Here is a 23,423-nt window from a genome sequence, read left to right as displayed (position 1 = left end):
ATTCAGCTGCTTTAAAACACAAACCTGTTGAGACATCAAAATCAAACTTACAGAGCTGAAAAGGTTACTTCTTTTCAAACTGCATGATTCTTACCCTAATAACCTTGTGGGGTCGTGGTCAGTTGGAGGTTATTGTGGAACACTGCCCAAAAGTATGTATTTTATAAGACAACAACTGAGACACAAATAGCTTGATGCTGCCTAATGCAAACAGCAATAATCAAGAACACAAATAGTCAATTTATTTCAAAATTGCCACAGTAAACAAAGCTCGCTCTTGTATATAAACACTTGCAAGTGCAACTACTTATACTAGACAGCAATTTTAGCCAGTTATTCCATATAATTTTCCTGCCTTTAATGAAATTTAACTGCTGGGAACAAGGAGCTACAAGTTGACTCCAGGTTGCCAGAAAGCAAACTGTGAAGAAAAATAAAAATACCACCACTTCGTCTTCAGTAAAAGGTAAAAGCAGACAAAGAAGATATATACTGTTGGTTCAAAACTCTATCAACATCAAGTACCAAGTCAAAGTACAGCAGGAAATCCTTACCACACTTTTGAAATATTCTGATAACATTTCCTTTTTTTAAACAAAAGAAATCATTCAGGTTGAGGGTCCTATATCACCTGTCTGCATTTCACAAATTCTTCATACTTTTGAGATTTTTTAAAAAAGTGACATTGAATGTTTTATGGCATTTTCAGAGAACTTTATGGATGCTACATTTCAAACTGCAGGGTAAAACACTTCGGAAAATTAAGAGCAAGTTAAAAGACTAAAAAGAATTCTAGATCATGTACTTTCAGGGGTTACTTTCATCCACGTTATAATGTCAAATCCATTCTCTGGAACTGAAGTTAAATCACATAGATTTACTGAGCAGCACAAGAAGAAATATCTATTTCAATATTGGAATCCTTCAGTTAATAAACGTTTAATATTGATAATTTCTGGCATGCCCATTTCAAATTTCTAATTCAGAGACTCATTTCTGAAGGATGGCCTAATGCAGGACAGCTTTGATGAAAGTCAGAAGGCTCTTACTTTCCAAGTGGTCATCTCTATTTCCAGACCAAATCCTCAAAAATAAATTAGGCAAAATTGCCTTTGATGTCTGCTGAGGGAGAAGCAAGTTTTGTATGAGTAATTAGTGCAAGACCAAAAACAGAGGCCCTGAAAGGAGTCAGTCCTCAGAAAAAGCAGTTTCTAAGCTCTCCAGAGGGCAGAATTGTCAGACTACATGTCTTTCAACAATAAGCTTCATATTCCCTAGGAAACCAAGTGCAAAACAACCTTGCAATGGTAATGAATTGCTGAGATAGAATAACAAGTAGTCAGACATAGCTAATAATAACCTTTCTTCTATGTAAATTGGGGTCCCATCATTCTAAGACAGCACTTCCCAATTCCTTTTTCTTAAATACAAACACCAGTGTCTTTTCTGCAAAGTGAAAAATCAATATTGTACAAGCACCCCAGGCCTAAGCAGTTAATATTTACCTTCAGCTAAAACTATACAAACCTCCCATCTCACCCCAAACCCTCTTCACACAGTGGGACTGGGTAGGTATTTTATCACTCATTCATGGAAGCCATCCCAAAGTGTGGATGGAAATTTTGCCCTCCACTACAGTCTGTCTGGAAATTCAGAAAAATGATGCAACATAATGAGACTTGCACTTCTGGAAACAAAAAAAAAAAAACAAACCAACAAGAAAATAATAAAATAATAGTGAAGTCTAACTTGCTTTTGGAAGTCTCTGATTTACCAAGTTAACTACAAAACTTCTGCATGTGGAAAAAATAGCTTACACTGTGAATGGTAACAGGCAGCAGATGATCAACAGTATATGTCTGTGGGGAGTGAATGCTCAAACTGAACTTCTAAACTGCCAAGCAGAAACCCTACACTTGCAACTAGTATGAACTGGTTGGAAATTTTGTTAAATCCTGGAACAGAAGTGGCATGTCCTAAACTCTCCAATTAAGAGTCACAGGAGAGAACCATCAATGTGGAGGCTGAAGACATGTTGTGCTTTGGCACATAGACTGCTGAAACTGGGAAAACCAGACAGCTTGAAGCTCTGGAAACTAGAGAAAGTGATAAAAAGGGTTCCCAAAAAGAAGCAGTGGTCTCAGAATAAGTAGGCATATACACTTATACACATATGTGCATTTGCTTCAAGTGCAAGCTACACAATGGACAACTGAAGTTGAGCTGCCAGTTTTGCTAAGAGAAAGATATGAGGACACGTTGTAACACGAAAAAAAATGCAGATTAAATTCATAAACTAACTACAGACCATTTTCCTTGGTTAATGCACGTAGTCTGTCAGTCTACAGATACAGCAGATAAAAAGAAATTGCAGTATCTGCTTCCAGAGAAGTAGACATGAAGCCTAATAAGTCTAACCATGAGACTGAATTGGATAAACGTGCTGTTGACCAGTCAGTACCCTTTCCCTGATTCCTCTTAATGACTTTTCAAATCTTAGCAAAAAGATTTGTAGGTTCCCATGGCTTAACAGACAGTGCATGTTTCAACAGCCACAATCTTCATTCTGCTTATTAAAGTAGAAAAAGCAGGGTGGAAAAAGAAAGCAATTTCAGTCAAGTTAACTACATTCTGAGTCAACTGAAGCACAACTTCATCAGAATTACATGTTAGAGTCTGTGAGAACCAAGAGCAAAGCAGGGGCAGAGGTTTCAAAATGTTGTTCACCTCCCGCTCGAACATCTGCTTTCCACGTGAAGAAACTGAAATCCCCAGGCTACTGCAACTCCTCCAAGATGAAAAACAAGGAGAAAAATTATTAGTAAATGATCAAGGAGCAGGAATACAGACAAAGAACTTAAATATCTGACATCCTTCGTTGCTAACTCCATCGAGAGAGAGCAAACATCAGAAGCAAAGTGATGGGAGATGCTGGGGAAAGGACCATCAAGACCATGGGTCTGGACCTCTGCTGCATATTCTTCCTGATGGAAGATGTGAGGCACTATGGACATGGGCAGGACACAAATCATTACTCTGAGTAAAGCATTAATGCAAGTATCCAACTAATAGCCCACGGCAGTTTAAAGCATAACATCTCAGATAACTGTTTGATTATTTTTGAAATCCCCAACCAAAAACATTGCTGGGTAGAAAACAAAGGAAAGGGAAAGCCTTAGATCTGAAAAGAAGTGATGGCATTTTCAAACAGTTAAAGCACAGGAAACATTAGCTAAGGCAAGCTGGACTTGTCCCTCGAGTTGAAGCTGATACACACTGACTTGGTCTCTTCTTAGCTCCACTAACAGGTTATGTTGTTTTTTTCTATACTCTTTTTTTCCTAGCGATCAAAAGAGATCTACAGGGAGCAATAACTCATCAGATGTGCAAGCAGTCATGGTTAATACTAAAATTCCTGCATTCCTAGGAGCAGACATAGCATAAGACACAGATAATGCCTATTTAAGGCCAGGATAGGTGGAGATTGAAATTTTAATAGGGTGCAACTGTTCAATGCAGAGACAAGAGGAGTGAAAGAAACGCAGGTAGCCCAGATATGCAACATTTAACTTCAGGCATCTCTTATTCAGTTCTCAGTGAAGAGACAGATGTGCAAGCAGCACATAATTTAGGTTAGAAGCTTATTGTCAACACAATGTAGTTTTAAAATAGCAAGATGCTGAACCACTTAGAGGTAGAAGATGAAAAGGAAACTTGCTGGTTGTTAAACTCCAGTAAGGCTGAGAGAGCAAAGATCGTGATCAACAGGGAATGACAGCAAGTTTAATAAAAACAGGACAACAATGGGAATTCTGAGATGACAGTGAAAGGAAAGTTTGCTTAAAGGCAGACAAAAACACATTCAAAGAGATGATTTAACACTTATTTTCATGAGACAGTCAACAATCTGAACTTCAGCCTTAAAACTTTAATATTTTTTCCCATACTTAGCATAAATATTTCCTTGTCCACAAAAGGAGATGTAATCAGTGGTACTTCCCCCTAACAAGGTAACACCTCACAATAACAATTATATTGATTATCTGATTCCAGTTACCTTTGCAGAACAAAGCCTTGGCCAGGACTGCATAATTCTCACCTCTCTGTCATGGTTTATTATGTACCAAGACAATGACTGACCTGGGGGAGGGAGCTCTCTGGTGCCAGTCTTTCAGGTACATTTAACAACCACCCAGCTTTTTCTCTTCAACAACACACAGTGACTGGATAATTAAACCTTATGCTATATTTGCTGACTGACTGGCTTTTCCAGGCCCACTTCCATGTTGCTCCTCCTGCAAAAGCAGGGATAAAAGCCAGCTTACATGAACAAACTGCTGAACTGCTGCACTGTCAGAAACACCATCCTCTCTGGCAGGAAAATTCTTCATAAAAGAGACACAGGAGAAATGAACTTTGATAAATCACCGTTTTCAGACCTAATTTTTTTTACAGCTAGAATGCAGATGAAACAACGCTTCCAGTGCTTGAGAAAAAGCAGCTTCCCACTGTGTCTGTTCTACCTTCTTCTGACTATTTACCCACTGTAAAAACACCAAAACCACTCAAAAACCCAGAATACCTTCACCACCAGCTTAGTACAGGATCCTGAAGAAGGGAGATGCCTGGGCCAAAATCTAGACAGCTTGGCACTATCCTTCTGGCATGTTCCACTGTGAGAAATTCTCCACAAAATAATTATAGCCAATGTCAACAAATAAATCCAGCAGCAACATCGGGTAAAATGCAAATGATGTTTGTAATTAACCACTTGTTCTGAAATTACTAATATAATTTCATTTTGTAGATTCATTAATAGAAAATTAAACCAATTATTTTTATTGCTGTACCATAGTTTGTGCTGTGTGCATTATAATAGCTAAATAGCATTGATAAAACTACTACACTGCTATGCAGAATGTAATTAGTATCCCATTTTGCATATGCAATTGCCACAATACTATAATAAAGAATTAACTGATAAACAAGATTCAGGATACAACCATTTGCCCTCTTTCCAATCATTATATTTCATAATGAAATGGCATTGCTCAATTCAGCTTTTAAATATCTTAACAGAGAATAATGAACTTAAGATGTTCTGGAAAGCAGACCAGGGAACACTGTGACGATAACAGCACTGTGTTCCCATGACAAGAATGAACTAGTAAAGTCTAGGACATTAAAAAAAAATTCATTGTATGATAAGAAAAACACCGTGCTTATGCTATATTAAGTTTTTCATTCTCCTTTCTGTGCATGTGTCTTATTTCCAACGTATCTCAGTTGAGTATTTGGGCTTTACTTCATTATTCCACAAAGTCATAAAGTGGAGAAAACCAAGACCAAACTTTACTGCAAAATGACTCATTCCTGAATTCCTACTTTCTATTTTTTTAATTGAGTCTAATATTTGCCTGTGGGCACTGAACACAAGTAAAAATACCATGAAACATGCAGGCTTGCAGAGAATTGGTAGTTCACCACAATTTCATTTTCACAACAAAAAAAGGACAGTACAAATTAGGAGGGAGAACCCTGGAGATACCCACGGTCTCATATACTTTGAGAATGACTTGAAAAATACGTTACAATATACTGAGGGCTGGCAGCATGAGGTACAAAATAGAAAAGGTTACTCAAATTATACCCTATACAAATGGCACCACATGAATTCTGCTGTCTTAAAAAATTGTTGTGGTTTTGTTTTTTTTTAACTGACTGCTATATCAACACATTTACCTGGATTTCATTTCTGTCACTCAGGAATCACTGAAGTCCTACGTCAAACTCCCTTCCTGCTGCAACCAAAGACATCATTTTACCCTGGCTATGCCTTTTTTTTTTTCTTCTTCTTTCTGTTAGTGTTTGGGATAATATTTTACAGAAGTATGCTACTTCTGGAGGTGTGTTCATCTCACCAAGTGACACACTTACAATGCTTTTATATTTTCTTCTTCTATTTCCCTCTCCTCTGGAAGCAGATTATCTAAACAACGTGTGCAGGGGAAAAGACGGGTCACTGAAAAAAGTCCTGGAATGGCTCAAAGGCCTCAAGTGCACACAGGATTTTGCTACATTCCTTCAAATCACAGTCCTCAACTGTCATAGGCTGAACTACATCAGGATCTAGAAAAGCACTGAACAAACACTTCCATACTTTCCATACTCTCCTCACGGTGTCTAACCATGCTGTTAAATCAGAGCTCACAGTTGCTGTGGTAAGTGCCATCTATCCATGCTCTTCACTCCACAGGTAGATTTTCTGTAAACTATAAACATATACATGAAAAGAAAGGAAACCCCTATTTCCAGAATATACCACTTGATATTAAAAGTAAAAAGCTTCTGTCCCTACTTAAGGAAGAAACAGACTGGCAGAGACAAAAATCGAGCCAGGAACTACAGAACAGCTACTTTTGGTTACAGTTCAAATTCCTTACTTTGTCATTAAACCAACTAAAACTCTGCATGATTAATTAATCCAAGTTTTTCCAACTTGAATAGCTGCACATAAAGATTAGGTTCTCAAAATCTTTAACCTATCACTAAAAATCAAAGAGCATTAAAAAAAACCCAAACCAGTCACTAATTCACTGTGATATGCTGAGAGATCACCCTCTGCTCTTGTGGCAGCAGCATTTTTTAAACAGGGCTCTCATTAAAACTCCCAAAGCACTGTTGTTCCACAACTCTTACATACAGGGGATAGACTTCAGAATATTCCCTCCCAAAAAACCTGAAGTTGTTTTTAGAACTGAAGTTCACCAGTAACACACTGAGAAAAGCAATGCCACCACACTGCAAATTTTTCTCATCTTCAAAATGCTTTACAATATTAAGCTGGCATCATTATCCCTTTTTTATTGAACAAGGCACAAAAGGATAAGTAACATGGCAAATGTCTTAACAGTGAAAATGCTGGCGACAGAATTTAGATATGACATCCTGCTCCTTATCCTCCTTGCAAGGCTACACAGCTTCACATTTATCCTATTATTTACATGAAAATACAAAGCCTACTCGCATTAGAGTATCTTTGTGGCAAAGGAAAGTTAAAATGTATTAAAAATACCATGACAGCAGCCAGCAAAACCTTCATTGAACAGCTTCTAGTACACACCAACATCTCAAGCTGGCCTGTAAAATTAATTCCTTGTTCTTTTTAGGTGAACTTATCTAGAACCAGAACTAGGGTTAAGACATTTAAAAAGAAGAATTGCAATGTCCTATTTTATACTTCAACTGACACCATGTCTGTCCTGGATAGAAAACTCAAATATTGACTAGCTGCCAGCACAGGAGCTTGTAACATCTAAAACCTTCCTGCTTCTAAAACATTCTGGAAGGAAAACATACGTATCTTCCAAGGAATTAGAACAGTAGCTCTTTTTTCAAAGCACTTTCATTTTGCACCATCAGATTGATCCCAAGAGCAATTTCACTCATTAGAATGGGCTTGGTTGATTATCTTTGACCTGAGCTCTACTACTGCCACACCACTGCTGTTGATTTGTTAATTAAAAGTGCAAGTCCCTCAAACTAGTCAGAAAATGAAAAATCTCTTCAGAAATGGTAGTCTCTATTGCTGCTCATTTTTGCATGCCTAAAGCCAGCTTAGTACACAGGAGAGCAAACTATAAAGGACAATTTCTTTCTTTATGCAAAAGCAATGAGCGATGAGTAATAAAAGGTATCAATTATTCACATTGCTTCCCAGCAGTTTAGAATTTCAAGAGGAAAAAAAAAAAAGAGAGAGATAAGAAGCTATATTGCTTTTGAGTAAAAGGCAAAAATTATTTGGTGAAATGCAGATATCTCTGTATAGAGCATTTGGCTAAATACATTTGGAAACAAGAAAAACATACCCATCTTGGTTTTCTTACTCAATTTCTTAATAATATGGATTTTTTGCCAAAGTATAATTTCCAGAATTGAAAACTAAGATCAGAGAAGGCACTGAATAGCTCGGACTTGGCATTATCAAGCCAAAAAATATTGCCTTGAAAGAGCTTATGCATCTGGGAATGTTGAGAAATCACAGTTGGCCCTTTGCCTCCTTGGCTGGAGTCAGCTGTACTCACACACCACCAGCTGAACATCTGAAGGAGAGTTGCTTCCACAGATGTGGGGCTTGACTTCAGCTTATGGATGTTGAAAACATGGTATATTTTGGACAAAGGTAGCTCCTTGTGGGTTTTAGGGGGTGTCAGAGGGGGTTGGTTCTTTTTTTTGTTTTAGAAAAAGAGGTAAGAAACAGTAATGAAAGGAATGGGAAAACTGGAAGTGTCCAAAATGTTTCAAAATGTTTCTTTACTCTCAGTGAGTAAACCAATGAAGTAAACCTCTGCACAGGAATGAAGACTGCACATGTGAGAGTCAGGGTTAGTATTAAAAGAGTTAATGAAATAAGCCAAAGAATAAAAGCACTGCCACAGTCATGGTTATGGTGTTACATGGTTTGCAAGAGCTGAAAAGCAAAGACACATCAGCTTTCTAAGCCTTAAAGAGGTAACCACCCTATACATCAGGCACTTGATAAATTTGTCCATTTTAGCTCTTCTTAACAGAAGGGACTCAATAAAAGACAGACTTCTGTTTTCTTCTTTCCCCAAAGTCCTTAAATTATTACATTACAGTGGTGCAGGATATTGATAGAACCATGTATTTTATTAAATAATAAAATACAAAAAAAAAAAAAAAAGAAATGTCTAGCTTTCCTTTATGGTATTTTCTTAATGAATTCAAGAGGGAAAAAAGGATATCAAGAGTTTATGAAGTGTTTAAACATAAAACCAAGGAATTATAGATAAAGTTCCAAACCATTAATCCATTATATACTGTGAATTGGACAACCCCGGTGAGATATCATTTCCAGAAATGAATCGAGCAAAGCCATCAGCAAATAGTTAACACTCTGAACCTCTGAAACACTCCTTGATTCAATTCAAGCTGCAAACCTCTATGTTTAGAAGCTAATTTACACTGGAATCTTCAATTTAATCATCTCTTCTCATGCATTTGAAAAAGGATGACTTTACTTCACATAGTCTAAATTAACTTTGAAATTTTGCTACACATAGTAATATAATATCTAGTCAGATATGCTGATCTTACCTTGAAATAAATTAATTGCTTGATTCCTCCTCTTAATATTATCCTGATGCTGATAAAATTTCCCTAGGCAGCATTATGAGCTGCTCTGATTTTTGTTCAAATAGGTTAGAATGTATATAAAATCACACAAAGATCAACAGCAGCAGGGAAAGAAACAGTTTTTAGACAGGAGGCAAAAAGAGATAAAAGGCAAATAATTTTCTGTTTGATCAGAAGTTCACTGATTTCAAAATAAGTAAACTGAAGGTCACTGAACTAAACATTTAAAAAAATGTTGTATTTGCAAAGTGAGGGTAATGTTGAATTTCCCTTTTGTTGGTGTTGTTGTTACTTTGAAGTCAATAAAATTTCTACCTGTGCCATTATTTACATCACACTTACTGCAAGAAGTCTACCAAGGTGATTAGCTATTTATTTCCAGAAGTACTCTGAAGAATCCTCTGGAAGGGAAAATTCTGAGGAGTCTAGATGTTCAGGCAGCAAATAAAGTGGGAAGTTTATGATTTTTTCTTCCTCAAGAAACAAATTCTGCAATCAGTAACAAGGAAGAAAAAACCCATAATCAATATGAAGAGAGTCTTCCTATGCTTCAGACTATGAAGGCAGATGTGTTTCTTGATAAGAGTCCTCTAGTTCAGGAAGAAAAATGTCAAGTATTAGCATGATCTAGTGGGTTTATTCTTGCTCAACATTTAGAAAACAGCAAGTTCTTTGATCCTTCTAAGCCAAAGTCCTGACCTTCACAGAGCCACAAAGCTGTCAGGCCCTCTCCTAAGAAAGTAAATCAGTTTGACATTAGAATACATTATTATTAGTTAACATACTAAAGATTTAAACTGGTTTATCCTCCCCATGCTGGGCTGTACCAATCCACAGGAGTTCATAACAAGGATCTTTCCACAGAACAGGATCATTTTATGAAGACTAAGAAATTTTCCAGAAGGAAACTCTATAGAAGAACATTTTAAAAAGAAATTGCTTTATGGGTGTAGGAATTGTTAATTTAAGTCTAGAGGGGGAAACTGTCCATGCAGTAGAATCACACACTTTTTGGCAAACTGGAATAACCATGTTGTGGTATCTCCACAAAGTACACCAGTCCACAGGCTGAAGCAAAGTTTTGCTAATCCTACAGGATATTCTTCCATTAAAGAATAAGCAAATGCAATGAATTCTCAATTTTTTTACAGCATGTTCATATTAATATATTCTCACTTATTTCTCCCAAATTAGTAACCAAAATGTTGAGGTCTGACACTGGATTCTTAAATACACATTCCACAAAATTCAGCTATGTATTGATATTATCCCTACACAACTTAAACAAATTTTAGGCAAAATAGCATTTGCACTTTTCACCTTTCATAAGAACTGCATGGTTTTTTTATTTACAGTCCTATACTATTTCTTATTCTTTACACTGCAAAGTCCATTTGGCAGAGCATGTCTTTATTTACACCACAATACAAAACAGTAGCTGAATGTATCAAGTCCTTTGTGATGCATTTACACACTCAATAAGCAAAACAGTAACATTATCTGTAGATACAAAAAGATACCTAATACTGTAATTTTTTCCAACACAAATTAACTAATGCCCACTACTCAAAGATCCTAATTCACTCCACAGTGTAGCACTGAAGACTATCATATAAAACTTTTTCATTTTTTCTTTCAATTGCAACAAAGAAAAAAGGTTATTGCCTACCTATAAAACCACTTCTCTTCTGCCTCTTAGGTTTAGTAAACTTGCAGGCATCACTTAGTTGGTTATACAGCCTGAAAGGAGTATATTGAGATTTTTCACAAGCAATTAAGGTCACTTATTGCTCAATAGATTCCTTTCCATTTGATAGCTTGCACCATAGCAGGTATTTAACTCATCACTTATAAACTTCCTGCTTACTAAGCCAGGTTGAAGATTTCCAACATACTCATTTTATCCCATTTAGTTTTAAAGTTATACGAAAAACTTCAATGTAAATATTTATTCTTTGAGACGCGTTTATCTCACACACAGAAGCCTTTATGTATAAATTAGTTTTTGGCCCTGAATAGAGGCAAACTGCAAGGTGTTGACTTCTCTACCTGGAGAAGAGCCAATGGCTCTCCAGCCAACCTCAGTACACATCCCCCCTGAGCTCCACCACAAACAGCCAGGAACAACCCAGGACAGGAGGAATGCTCCAAGGTGATGACCAAACCTGGCTCCTCACTCAAAACACCACATTTATCAGCATAATTCAGCTCACAGGGAAATAAATTGCAGTCCACCCTCTTCTGAGCCACAGCCACCAGCAGTTCACCAGGCAGAGAAAGGAGTGAACAGGAACTCAGGTCAGCCTGCAGCAGCAACAGGGAGGAGGAAGCCACCACACTTGGTTCCAGCCAACCATGAAGACATTTAAGATCTACCTACACCTCTTTCAGAACAGTAAAGTTGTGTTTAATTAGCTGTAACATTAATAAAAACATCAGAATCTATACCTTTCATGTCATTGGCAAACTGATCTCTGTGGCCTTGTTTTTACTACCAATAATAAAGTAATGATAGTAAATTATAAGTGTTCATGCATACAATTCCTTTTTGTGGTTAAGTAATTCTAATTGCATTTGCTAACAAACATATTTCTGCCTTCAGGAAAAGAAAACAGAACTTATTCAAATAAGCAGATATCTGGCTTGCAATTTAAAGGAGGGGGAAAGCTTTTAAGGTGATTTCCTAGGAAAAATGTGCAACCAGAAAATTTTTTAAAAAGTGTGAAGGAAAAGGGATAGTAAAATAGGAAGAATATTACTCGTGGGAAACATTTATGACAACATGAGTTCTCAAAATAAATGCTATGGGTAACAGATGCAGAAAATTCAAATACATGTGAACTATTTGGAATCAGTATTTGGCAAGTCACAGAAAGTGAAAGGCTCACATGAAAGAGTTATTTCCAAAATGGATTCCTACCCCACAGCCTTTCCTGTATGCAGGAGCTGAGTTTTATAGGTATAGCAACAATATGAGTAATGACCCTTGGTGTTAGACTTTAACATGTCCTTCATGCAAATACAATCATGTCTTGGTTCTTTTGTAATAGAACAGCGAGCAGGTTGTAGAACTGGGGGGAGAAAATGGCAAAAGGTGACGTGTAAACTACACAATGAAATAATTTCATTGTAATATTGAGTGGAGTACAAGATGAACACAAGATAATACTGACAGAAGAGTCTAGCAAGCCTTGAACCATCTATTCACTTAAATTGCCCTCACTGAAAAAAAAAGAAAAAATATTTCAAAAAAAATTAAATTATATTATTTAATCTGCTCAGCGACAGCTTAAACACCAGGAAATAATAATTAATTTTAGTGAGAAAATTAGAGGTTTCCTCTTAAAGGGAGAGTGTCAATGAAGATGACCCTCAGCTTATACAGAATCACAACAGCTTTGGAAAAATTGACTAACAGATTTTCTATATTTTAAAAAAGTGGAGATTAACAATTAATATAGGAAGTCCTTTGCCTTTCAGTACCTGCAGCACAAACACGGCCACATTCCATCGCTGTGGCAACATCTAAGGAGTGAAGCTACAAAGAAGGGCTCCACAGGAGCCTCTAAAAGGGGAATCCTTCTCTGCCTCTGGAATTCCTCTTCCATATTCCCTGTCCTCCCAGACGTGCTCCCTCTGCTCAGCTCTGGCACCGGCACATCCTTGACCCAGACCCAGTTTAAGCTGAATTAGTTCAGGGAGGGGTTCAATGCCATCAGAGTGGGGAGAACAGAGTAACAACCCCCTGCCACTGGTAGGAAGTTGTCAGAACAGCTCAGCTGTCCCAGGGAACCTCCCCTTAAATGCAAGTAAATGACAATTATTTCAGTTTTCAAACTTCAAGAAATAAAACAGGAAACAAAGTTAAGCACCTGTTATTTTAAAAGTATTTTTTACAACTAATCTTATTTCATCAGTAATGTGGTTTTAAAAAATTCAAGTTAAGCTGTACAGACAAGATTATACCTCTCATGGTACTGAAACACAACAACTTGAGACAGACTGTCCACAGCAGATTACAAAGTTTGTGATCTCAAAGGAATTTTCATTATTTCAGCTGGCCACGAACAACTACAGGATTAGCTCTGAATTTAGGACATTTTCCTTTAAGACCAGTCTGCCTTCTACAGATTTTCAAGCATCTCTAGAGGAAAAAAAAAAAAAAAAAAAAATCAGAACAGAAATACATTCTCAGATGTTGAGAGTCAGATTTCTGTTGACCCCAAAAGAAAAAAAAAGGCTGGAACACATATGTTTGTCTCAATCCCAAGCAGCTTTATTGCACTTCATGATAGCAACAGCAACCTTGCTTTTAATCCAAATCCAAGACTAAACTGCTCCTCAGGCAGAGCACATCCTTAGCATTTGTAACATACTCCAAATCCCCTAACTACATGTAATGCAGGATGCTATAGCCTGGTAACATTAAACATTTTTGAGTTGAGACTGAAATAGTATCAAGTTGTTTGTATTAGATCAGGTTTTCTTCTGCAGCAAAACCAGCACAACCCACAAATATGACAAAGAGATACTACAGCACACATTAAAGAGAGAGGAAAATAATTAACTGGAGACTTAAGTTCCATTTTGTTTCTTTTCCAGGAGAGAAAAATAAATATCAGACAAAGATATGCCTCATGGTTGAAGTCTACACATACTGAGAATTAGCCCAAAACTAGCTGCTATATCAAAACTATAAAATAGGCTGCAGATGGGAAGAACAAGTGACCCTTAAACTTTAGTTTAACTGCATATTACAGAAGACAAATTGGACAAGCAAAACAATTTGCTTTGCAGAATTCGCACAAGGAAATGTTATTTGCAGAAAGCTAAACGTGTTCTCTCAATATTGCATGGTATTTGGATTATTCATTATATCAAGAGGCTAAAAAATTAAACATCTTAAAAATCAGTTCCACTCGTCACGAAAAGAAAGTTTCTGAGGAACAATAAGAGAGGCTCCAAATTGAACTTCATCAAAAACCAATAAAATTGCTCTAGTATCAAAATTCAAATGGGAAAAGAAATGCGAGATATAAAGGTTCTCAGACTATTTCTTGTAAATTAGAAATGCAACCTTGCATGTGTTCTTTGCTGGATACTTTTGTGCACCAAGGACCAGAAAGTACCAGAACATCAGTCATCATCTAACACAAGTTCTGTAAAGGACTGTTAAAACTGCTACCTATGATCTATGGTTCCTTTTGAACAGAAAGATAAATTGAAGAAATTAAGAACTGGCTAAAACAAAGTCAGTATTGAAGACCCTGGAAGTTGTAAAGCTGTAGGAAGAAAAAAAAAAAAAAAAACACCTCCTAGCAGGGATATTTTCAACTTAAATACTCTAAAAAGAAACAAAAGCAGAGCAGGGAGCAGTCAAAACATGAAACAGTTCTCTCAACAAAATTTCATAGTCAAAGCTTGTTGTCATGTTTTTGGACTACATTCAGAAAGCCTTAAGATCTATCTACAATATTAAATCAACTCTCACATCAGAAATTTATTTGTTGTATAGGACTCAAGAAGTTTTGGGTCAGCTCCATTCCAGCCCCCAACTCTTACTGCCGTTTGCCTGATAAGCAAACAAAACTGATACTGAAGATGTAAATGTTACAGAATTACAGAATGGTTTGGGTTGGAAGGGACTTTAAAGATCAACAATATCTCAAGAGACTTCCCCTCTGCAAGAGGAGATCTCTTCAGGCAGTACTGACATGGTTTCATTCATTTATTCCTATTGAAACTCATTTAGAAAATGATGGAGTTAAGTTCTTAGAACTCATCAGATTCTTACAGGCATATTTTCTTTTCTTCTTTGAAGAAAATTCCAGGCAAAATCTAAGCTGCTCTCTGTTTTAGCCAGAGGATCCTAAAAACATAATTAAAAAGGACATAAATTCCAGTGCAATAGAAGCTTAGAGGTAAATCTCACTTTGCATAAATTTGCTAATTTATACATCCTGGGGAACACTTCAGAGTATCCTTTGAGCAAGATAAGACTACTTCAAACACACTTGTCCATCTACACCTCACCCCCATATTGATGTGCTCCTCCTCCCTGTCACAGTTCAGTCTTGGTTCTCCACCAACACTGACAGGGCTGTTCACCTCCAGCTCACCTCCCTGAATTCAGCTAAACCTTATCTTTGATACACTTACTTACTGCTGCTGCTCCTCTGAGACACAGCAGAAGTCAGACAGAATGTTTCACAGAGTCTTGAGCCCTTTATTTCAGAAGCTTACAGGGAACACAGAGTACTGCTTCATTTACTAAGTGACCAAAGAGAGCAGTGAACCCATCACTGAGCACCTGCCACGTGTGCCCAGACACCAGAGGCTGAACACCCAGGGGAGGTGACAGGATGTGACCACACCTTTCCTCCAAGAGAAAAAATAAATTTCCTGCTTTATTAGTATATCACTATTGTGATAAGGTGCAACTCCAGCCATGGATATTACAGCAGGGAATAATGGTCACCTATCTGTCTTCACAGAAGGGGTCCCAATTCTGCCTGTGACAGGTAACTCATAAAACACAACACACGAACACGGCACGTTAAACCCGGTGAACTGGAACATCTTTGCTGAAGGCCAGCCCTGTTCACTGCGTGGTGGGCAGTCACTCACCACCCTCCACACCCCACTCAGCCACAGAGGAAGCTGCTTTATGGCACTCAGACTTAATGCAGCCCTTCCTCAATTTGTAGCATTGGGGGTATCATCACAACATCTAAGAAAAACCATAAAGGAGCTCAGTACATAATCTCACATGTCCCTTGATCCCTTTTTTCTTTTATATTTACATCCAGTTGAAGAATACTTGAGCATTAATATAGCCATCAAACCCTCTCCTCAACACATGAATTCACGGGTTTTCCAAGGCGTGACCGCTGAATCATGTCAGATTTCAGACACTGAATGCCAGCTGCATCACTTTTTGTTAATCCTTTTGTTCCTTTCGCCCAAGGCTAGTATTTCTTTTGATCAATATAAATCTTTTCTGTCATCTTATTTTTGCTGTCACTCTGTGAACTGGATTTATGTATTATGCTGCTGAGCCAATATCTTCATTTATCCCTGGTGCTGCAGTCCTATTCCTCCTGACAGGTACCCTGTGAATATATCATTATCAATCTCTCTGATCCTCCCAGGTTTGTACATAAATTCACCTCTCAGGAATTGACTTCCATGAAGTCGTAAGTCCCACCCCATTAAATGCCACCTGCTGCAACAGAGGCTTTACCGGAAAGTAGCACTGCTGAGAGACAGGTTTGTTGTATTCTGTGGTAAAGAGAGACATTCAGCAACAGTTAAGTGGAGACACCAGGAGTCCAAAACACGGAGACTGGAAGCTCCAGCTAATTTTCACACCCATTCAAAATGCTATTTAACTTAGTGCAGCATCACTTCCCACTTTATACTAGAACACCTCTTTATACTTCAATAAAAATACAATTAAATATTTATAGAAAAAAATAAGTTCTTAATTTTATACACTTAACATATAGTAACTATAAGACAAGTACTTATTTGTGTGTGCAACAGTTCAACCTCACAAATCTGTGCATGCATAGAAACACGGAGCTGAGTCCTTGCCATTCAAAACAGCTGAAAGTTCTTTTTTCCCCTGCACTGCCACCCAGCATTTTTCACATCAGCTAAACAGAACCCCAGACCAGAGTCAGGAGGATAATGGGCACAGCTTTCAGAAACACTGTTGTAACTGGGACAGATTCATTGCTGTAATAAACTATAGTAATGCTATCAGAGTATTATCACTCTTCATAGTGCGACACATTTTTCACTAATTCAGAAAACACTTGAAAGTTGGTGCCTTTCTGTGCTTTTTCTTCTCCATCTTTCTCTTGTACACTCCAGAAGATAACATATCAAGTACACAATTATGCAGCCAAAGGAAACAGATCCTGAGAATATTTAAATGCTAGCACTAATCAAAACTTTTTTTTTCCACTCACCTTACTCTTACTCACTCCTAAATACTACTACTCTTGCATTTTGTTCTCTGGATAATAAGCCCATATGCAGAAAAATACACATATATTTTTGCCTGTATTTATACCAGTGTAAGACAAATTGAAATGTGCATTTCCTTTCAAACCACCCAGAAGAGGACAAATTCTGTAACAGGAAACCATGTCCTACTCTTATCACTCTGTGGTAACAAAGTAACCTCTACATGGACACTGCCTTCTGGGTTTGGTAATTGAATCCAATATTATCATTTCCAGCTATTCATGAGCACCTTTGAACCAGAAAAACTTCCAGAATTACCAATGTCACATTAGACAGCTCAGTTCTTAGTCTTGGCTCAGCCACAAACCCCACCGCATTTGTTGACATGAGCAGCTAATTTTCAGTAGCTTTCCTTACATCTATTCCTTTAATTTCCTAATTATAACTTACTTTTGAGCAGACAACTGTATTACCATAGCAAATAATGACGATCAATCCCATACATGAGGATACCAATGTATGGCCTTGTCTCCCTGCTTTGCACATGTGATTTTCACAGCTACAGCCCTTCAATCTATCAGTATAAAGTGAAATCACCAGGATGCCTTCCCACCATCAGCAGGGGTTTGGGGTACTTGTTTTGGGATGAGGGGTTATTTGGGGTTTTGATTTGTGGAGTTTGCTGGTTTTTTTAAAGCCAAACATTTTCAAGGTGCATCTCTTCTACTCACGAAACCTTCCGAATCTCACCAAAACGCCAATTTCTTTTTTCACCAAATAAGTTCTGCCAGTGTTCCTGAATGCTTCCTTACATTAAATAAAATCCCTTTTGATTCTTATAGGCCAAGACAACACTATTTAACATGGTAACTGGATGCTTGATCAATATTTCAGAAGAAAAAACAAACACTATAACCGGTAGCTGTGTAGAGTCTATTAATGGTAAGAAATCTCTAAAAGCCAAGTTAGGATAAAATCAACAACTTACAGCTAAAACAGTGGGTAAGTAGATAGTTTAATTACTAAGAACGTCTGTCAAGAAATGTTCTTGTTTACAGCAGCCACTTTTTTGTGGGGTTCTATCGTTCTTCTTAAAACAATTTATCTTATTCTGCAACCAACAGTGTGTAGGTGGGTTTGTGCTGGTTTTGTGTGTATGTGAACAGCAAATGATAAAGCACTACACTTCTGATGCCATTTGATTCTCATTCTCCTGAAAAAAAATCTCCTTTGTCAACAGAGAGCAGACAGGCCTGTCCCCCCACAAAGACCATCAATATTTATTTATCCTGATAAAACAGAGTAAGTTAATAATTGTAGACACGGGCCAATTTGGATCCTATTGTCTCCACACTTTTTTGTTTCATTTACTGCACTTTTCCATGATTGTTTGTAACTTGGCAAAGCATAATTCCTTTATTATAACTGTGTTAAAGTACTTTATGTCTTCTCATATGAAGCATGCAACACAAATAATCTTTGCTTATTGTACAGTAATAATACAAAAATGCACTGTCTGGAACACTTCATCGCCTAAATGGATTTAAAAAGGCAGATTTTGTTTTTCCTTGGTCCAAAAATTTCATCACATCTGAATTAAAATGGATTTTCAGAACATCAGATCATTTCATTTTATTGATGACTATGCCAATAGGCAAGAATCTTTAACATTAGATCCTTGTACCATCTCTCTTCTGAAGTTCTAATTAACTGAAAAAGTAAATGTTATTTTAAAGAAATCAGAGGCAAATACAGCATTTATTTTCTTCAACATTATATATTATTAAAAAAACCCCTGCAGTAATTCAGTAGAATTACTAAGGAGCCTCCCAGTAAAAACCTGTCACAGTGAGAAAACAGTAAATAACAGACTGCCCATGAAGCCAAGAGAGCCTTCACTCTGCAGTGAAATGCACTCTGCAGCAGGTGTAGATCAAGAGTCACTTTCTGGAGCATGAATGGATGAAAACATACATTTATAAATCCTAATACTTAATAATTCCAGTTTTGTACACTCTCTTCTGCAAAGGGAAGGGTTTAGAAGTCAGCTTTAGCATATTTGTTCTAGTAGCTCCTGCGGTGAATGAAATTTTGACAAATTATAAATATTGAATGTTTGTTGAAACTTCCGATCTTTGGAGATCCTCATTAAAAGCTGAATTACACTACTATTTATTATTCAAGGGGCATAATCAGTGAATGCCTTAACTGTATTTAACATCTAAAAGATGCAATGCCAAAGGAAAATAACCATTGGGTTAAATAGGACCTGTTCTATGACTGTAACCAAGGCAGTTACAGTGTTAATAATTCAATGTTCGTTGAAAACCAGTCTCTCATGATTGATTTATACAGACTGAAGTAGGCACATGTTTTATGCTACAGGTGGATGTGAGGTCGTAAGAAACCACTTTACAGTCTTCCCAGAAGTACAGTGTCAAAAAGGTCACCTGTGGTAAAGGATCTTTTGGATTAGTCTTTCAAATCAATGCATGAATTAAAGGCAATTTACATATAAATGGGCTAATACTCTGGCTTTGAAATTAGATGAATTTTTAAGAGATTTAAGAAACAGCAGAAAAGGTCAGTTAGGCATTAAGTATACATAATGCGATTTTTAAAAACTGCTTGTCTTGGAACTACATGTTTCTGGTTTATTAATATTTTGTATTCACAGCCTGTTGTGCTCAGAAAGGTGCTGCCAACTATTTGTGAGCTACTGGAGAAAAACAGTTCATGCCTGAGACATCAGATTTCAGGCATGGTCTAAAACGTAGAAAGTGAAATTTTATTAAGGTATTTTGAAAGCATTTTTGTTTTGATAAAGGCAAGACTAAGGAGCTTTAGTCAAAGTCAGTGAAGATTAATATATACTGGAAAAACCAACAACTGAATCCTAGGGATAATTCTTATATGACTTTTTATTTTCTCCCTCATACAAATCAAGGCTCCAGTATGGATTTGTTGCTCTCCCCTTAGACCTTTATGGCAAGAATATCTTATTCATCCCTGTGCAGCAGAACCTGCACTGGATTTTATTGTGCCTCACAGCCCAAATACCTCCCACAGATGAAGGCAAGATCTGACAATTAACCTTTGGGTTTGTGTATGTCCATATGTGGGTATGTCTAAATAATCTTTTGGAGTCAGAATTTTTCTTCTTCAGCTTCAGAAAGAATCCTTAAATCTACTGTATTATTTAAGGTGGGCATTATTTCCTTCGATATTTGTTTACATTATTGTCTCTTCCCATAAAGGTGTCATAACTAACTCCTAATGCTGCTGCTTTTTCACCACAGCACCCCTTGGTGATATCCCCTTATTTTGCAGAATTAGGAAGTGACAGTGATCTCCCTTTTAGATACATCTGTGTGACTACATACTGTGTTCAATTTCCCATTCTTGGATGGCACAGAACCCAAATACAGTCAAAAGGTCAAAGTCAGACAGACAGTGTCTGCTCGAACCAGCCAAGTAAAATCCAGCACCATGTAAATGCAAACTCACAACATGGTTCAGTCCTGAAACCATTTTACTAATGGTACTTCTGCATTCTCTGTGTCTGTGACACTGACCTGATCCTTTGCGAAACTGAGATAAATCATATGCAGTGTATTTAAGTTTTTCCCAACTGGGTTTGGGATAAAAAGAGAGAAATAGTATTACCAGGATAAAATAAGAATAATTAAAAAAAAAATCTCAAAAAAGAAGTAGTGACAGTAAGCTACCAAGCAATGCTGATGCACAGGACTGGCTACTGATGGGACATGAGAAATAGCCAAAGTACTTCTCTAAAACCAAAAAGAAGAAATAATATTTTAAAGCCAAAGGACTGGTTGCTAAAATGCAAGAAGAATTAACTTTTGCTGTGCTGAAAAATATAAGACTTAAGACTTAGTTTTACTTCTCACTATCCTACTCTGATTTAATTGGCAATAAATTAAACCAATTTCCCCAAGTCCTGTCTCTTTTGCCCGTGATGGTAACTGGGGAGTGATCTCTCGATGCACTCACTCAGCCTTTCATTATATTGGCTCTGCCCTTCCAGCTGAGCAGGGGGAGTGATGGAGTGGCTTTGATGTGCACCTGACATCCAGCCATGGTCAACCCACCACAGCCCTACAGTATTAAATAATACTGGCTTATTAATAATAGTACTGAAAAAACCAGCATGTGTCACAGACATTAACAATGCTGTTCTATGAAAAGACACAAAACCAATTACAATAAAGTTCATAATCCTCCCATGCAGTTAATTTTAAACATTACAGAATTCTAAAGAAAATATGATTATCTAATCAACCTTGAAGACAGTTTCCTTAGAAAGCCTGTTTTCTATCATACTGTGCAGTGCAAAACTGAATTTTATGTGATAATTATTAAATTGGTCCCTTCCCTTACAGGAAACAAAAGAAATCAACAGATGCTTGCAATGAGCCCTGCAGCAAAGCACAACTGAAACCAAGAAAATTTTATACTCGGAGTCGATTTCAGAAGATAAACAATGAAGTTGTGTAGATACAAAGAGAACTGAGGCACATAACAGGAGTAACAAAGCAAGGCACAGAAGATACACCACAAACTAACTATGGGTAAGGGGTAACAGTATTATTAAAACAATGAGTCAGCTAAGTGTTCAAGTAAGCAGATGACCTCCATCCTACAGAAAGTATACACTTGATGGATCAAATCAGTTTTTAACTTATAGTGAAGAACACAACCCCTTTAAGACTCAAGGCAGCTTTGCTTTGGAAAAAACAAGGAAAAAATATTTTCATTTAAAAATATCCAAGAGAGTCAAAAAAGGGAAGCGCTCTCCAGTAATTTGATAAACAATTTGGATATTACAGAAAGCACTGACCACAAAGGAACAATGGACACCACACATCCAGTTCCTATGAATGTACTGCAGGAGAGACTCCTTGTCACAGGAGCCAACTGGGCCATCAAGTATAAAACACAATTTAAGATCACTAAATGATCTTCAGCAACAGTTTTAATGAAGAATTTGAAGACTTTTTGTTCTCTTCCGATGGTAAATTCCTTCCTACAGAACCCAAAACAGCTTAAACCAATTATAGATTTACCTTGACAAATTACTGTTCTGTGCAGATACTTTCAAAGCAGGTAGATGATCTTGTACAGAAATTCAGTTGATCAAAAGCCCAGATTGCTTTTTTTCCTGTAACTGACTTTTTCTAGTGCACATTATGGCCATAAATGGGGTTCTTTCTTTAGTTGCCAATTATACAGAAACATTTTTTCTGTGAAAGGTACCATGAAAAAACCCTGAACATTTAATCCTATAGTACTGTGGGTTTAAATGCAACAAATAGAACTTAGTCATACAATTTTGAATGGTTTCCCATATGAACATCCTGTGAGTCAGATGAACATTATCTATTGCACATATATAAAAATATATATATATATATATATATGAGACTGAAAGCATATGTGGAACAATGCTCACATTTCCAATCACTGCTCATAAGAAGTATGCAAAAAATAAAGATATATAGATATCACTCAATCATGCAGGTACTAGAAGATCTGGGATAAAAAAAAAAAAAAACAAACCTCAGAGGAATGAGGTCTAGACTTTGGAAAAATAAATTAACAGCAGATCCTGCCAAGCTACACAGGAATTTTATAAAAGAACAAAAGGTATTGTTTATAAGGCTATAGAAACTTGTGTCAAATGTAACAACAAAGGGCATGAACTTAAGTTAAGGAAAGGTCACCTTCAAAGGGAATGTTGGAAGAAATGCTTCACACAGTGAACAGTTACGATGGAAAATAACCACTGTGACAGGCTTTGCAACAAGTGATATAAACTTTAAGAGATGACAAGCATGTGAAAGACAGTTATTGTGCAAATATAGAAAGAGGGAGAGAGAGAGATGTCTGGCCTTTTCCAAAATAGACTTTGCATCCGTCCGTCCTTAAATCACCCACAGCACATCCCTGTCTGCTCCCTCCCGAGTTCACTAAAAGAGAAAATTGACACCAAACTGAACTGAAGGATCTAACAAGAAGATCCTGACAGCTGAAATGGGTCTTAGAGATTCCATCTCCAAATGTTATTGCCCGAACTTACTCATTTCAGTGAAGGAATAAATCTTGTCCCATCTATTTCAGAGCCTTCATTCCTCTTGTAATGAGTCTTCTACTTTAACAAGTTTTGATTCAATAATTTGGGTTTTTTAAACCAAACATATAATCTTAAGTGACTACCCATCAAAAATATACTGAAGTTACACATTAAAAGACTTAAAAGTTTTATCTTCCAT

At 37.0% G+C, this 23,423-nt stretch overlaps 1 protein-coding gene across 4 annotated transcripts in view; it reads right to left on the bottom strand.

The window, feature by feature from the left end:
• The window catches only part of FHIT (fragile histidine triad diadenosine triphosphatase), a 551,107-nt gene that overhangs the window by 432,774 nt on the left and 94,910 nt on the right, over nt 1–23,423 (bottom strand). The window contains exon 1 of one of the 4 annotated variants that reach the window (XM_032699378.1): nt 10,826–10,846. The exons of the other annotated variants lie outside the window; for them this stretch is intronic. The gene's annotated coding sequence lies outside the window, so the exon portion shown is untranslated. Of the gene's footprint in view, nt 1–10,825; nt 10,847–23,423 lie in introns of those variants that run through there. 4 annotated transcript variants of the gene reach the window in all.

This window comes from Chiroxiphia lanceolata, chromosome 11 (assembly GCF_009829145.1).
Source record: "Chiroxiphia lanceolata isolate bChiLan1 chromosome 11, bChiLan1.pri, whole genome shotgun sequence".
Taxonomy (NCBI): domain Eukaryota; kingdom Metazoa; phylum Chordata; class Aves; order Passeriformes; family Pipridae; genus Chiroxiphia; species Chiroxiphia lanceolata.
The sequence above is the reverse complement of the archived record's forward strand: the minus strand, read 5'-3'. Positions and strand labels throughout refer to the sequence as shown.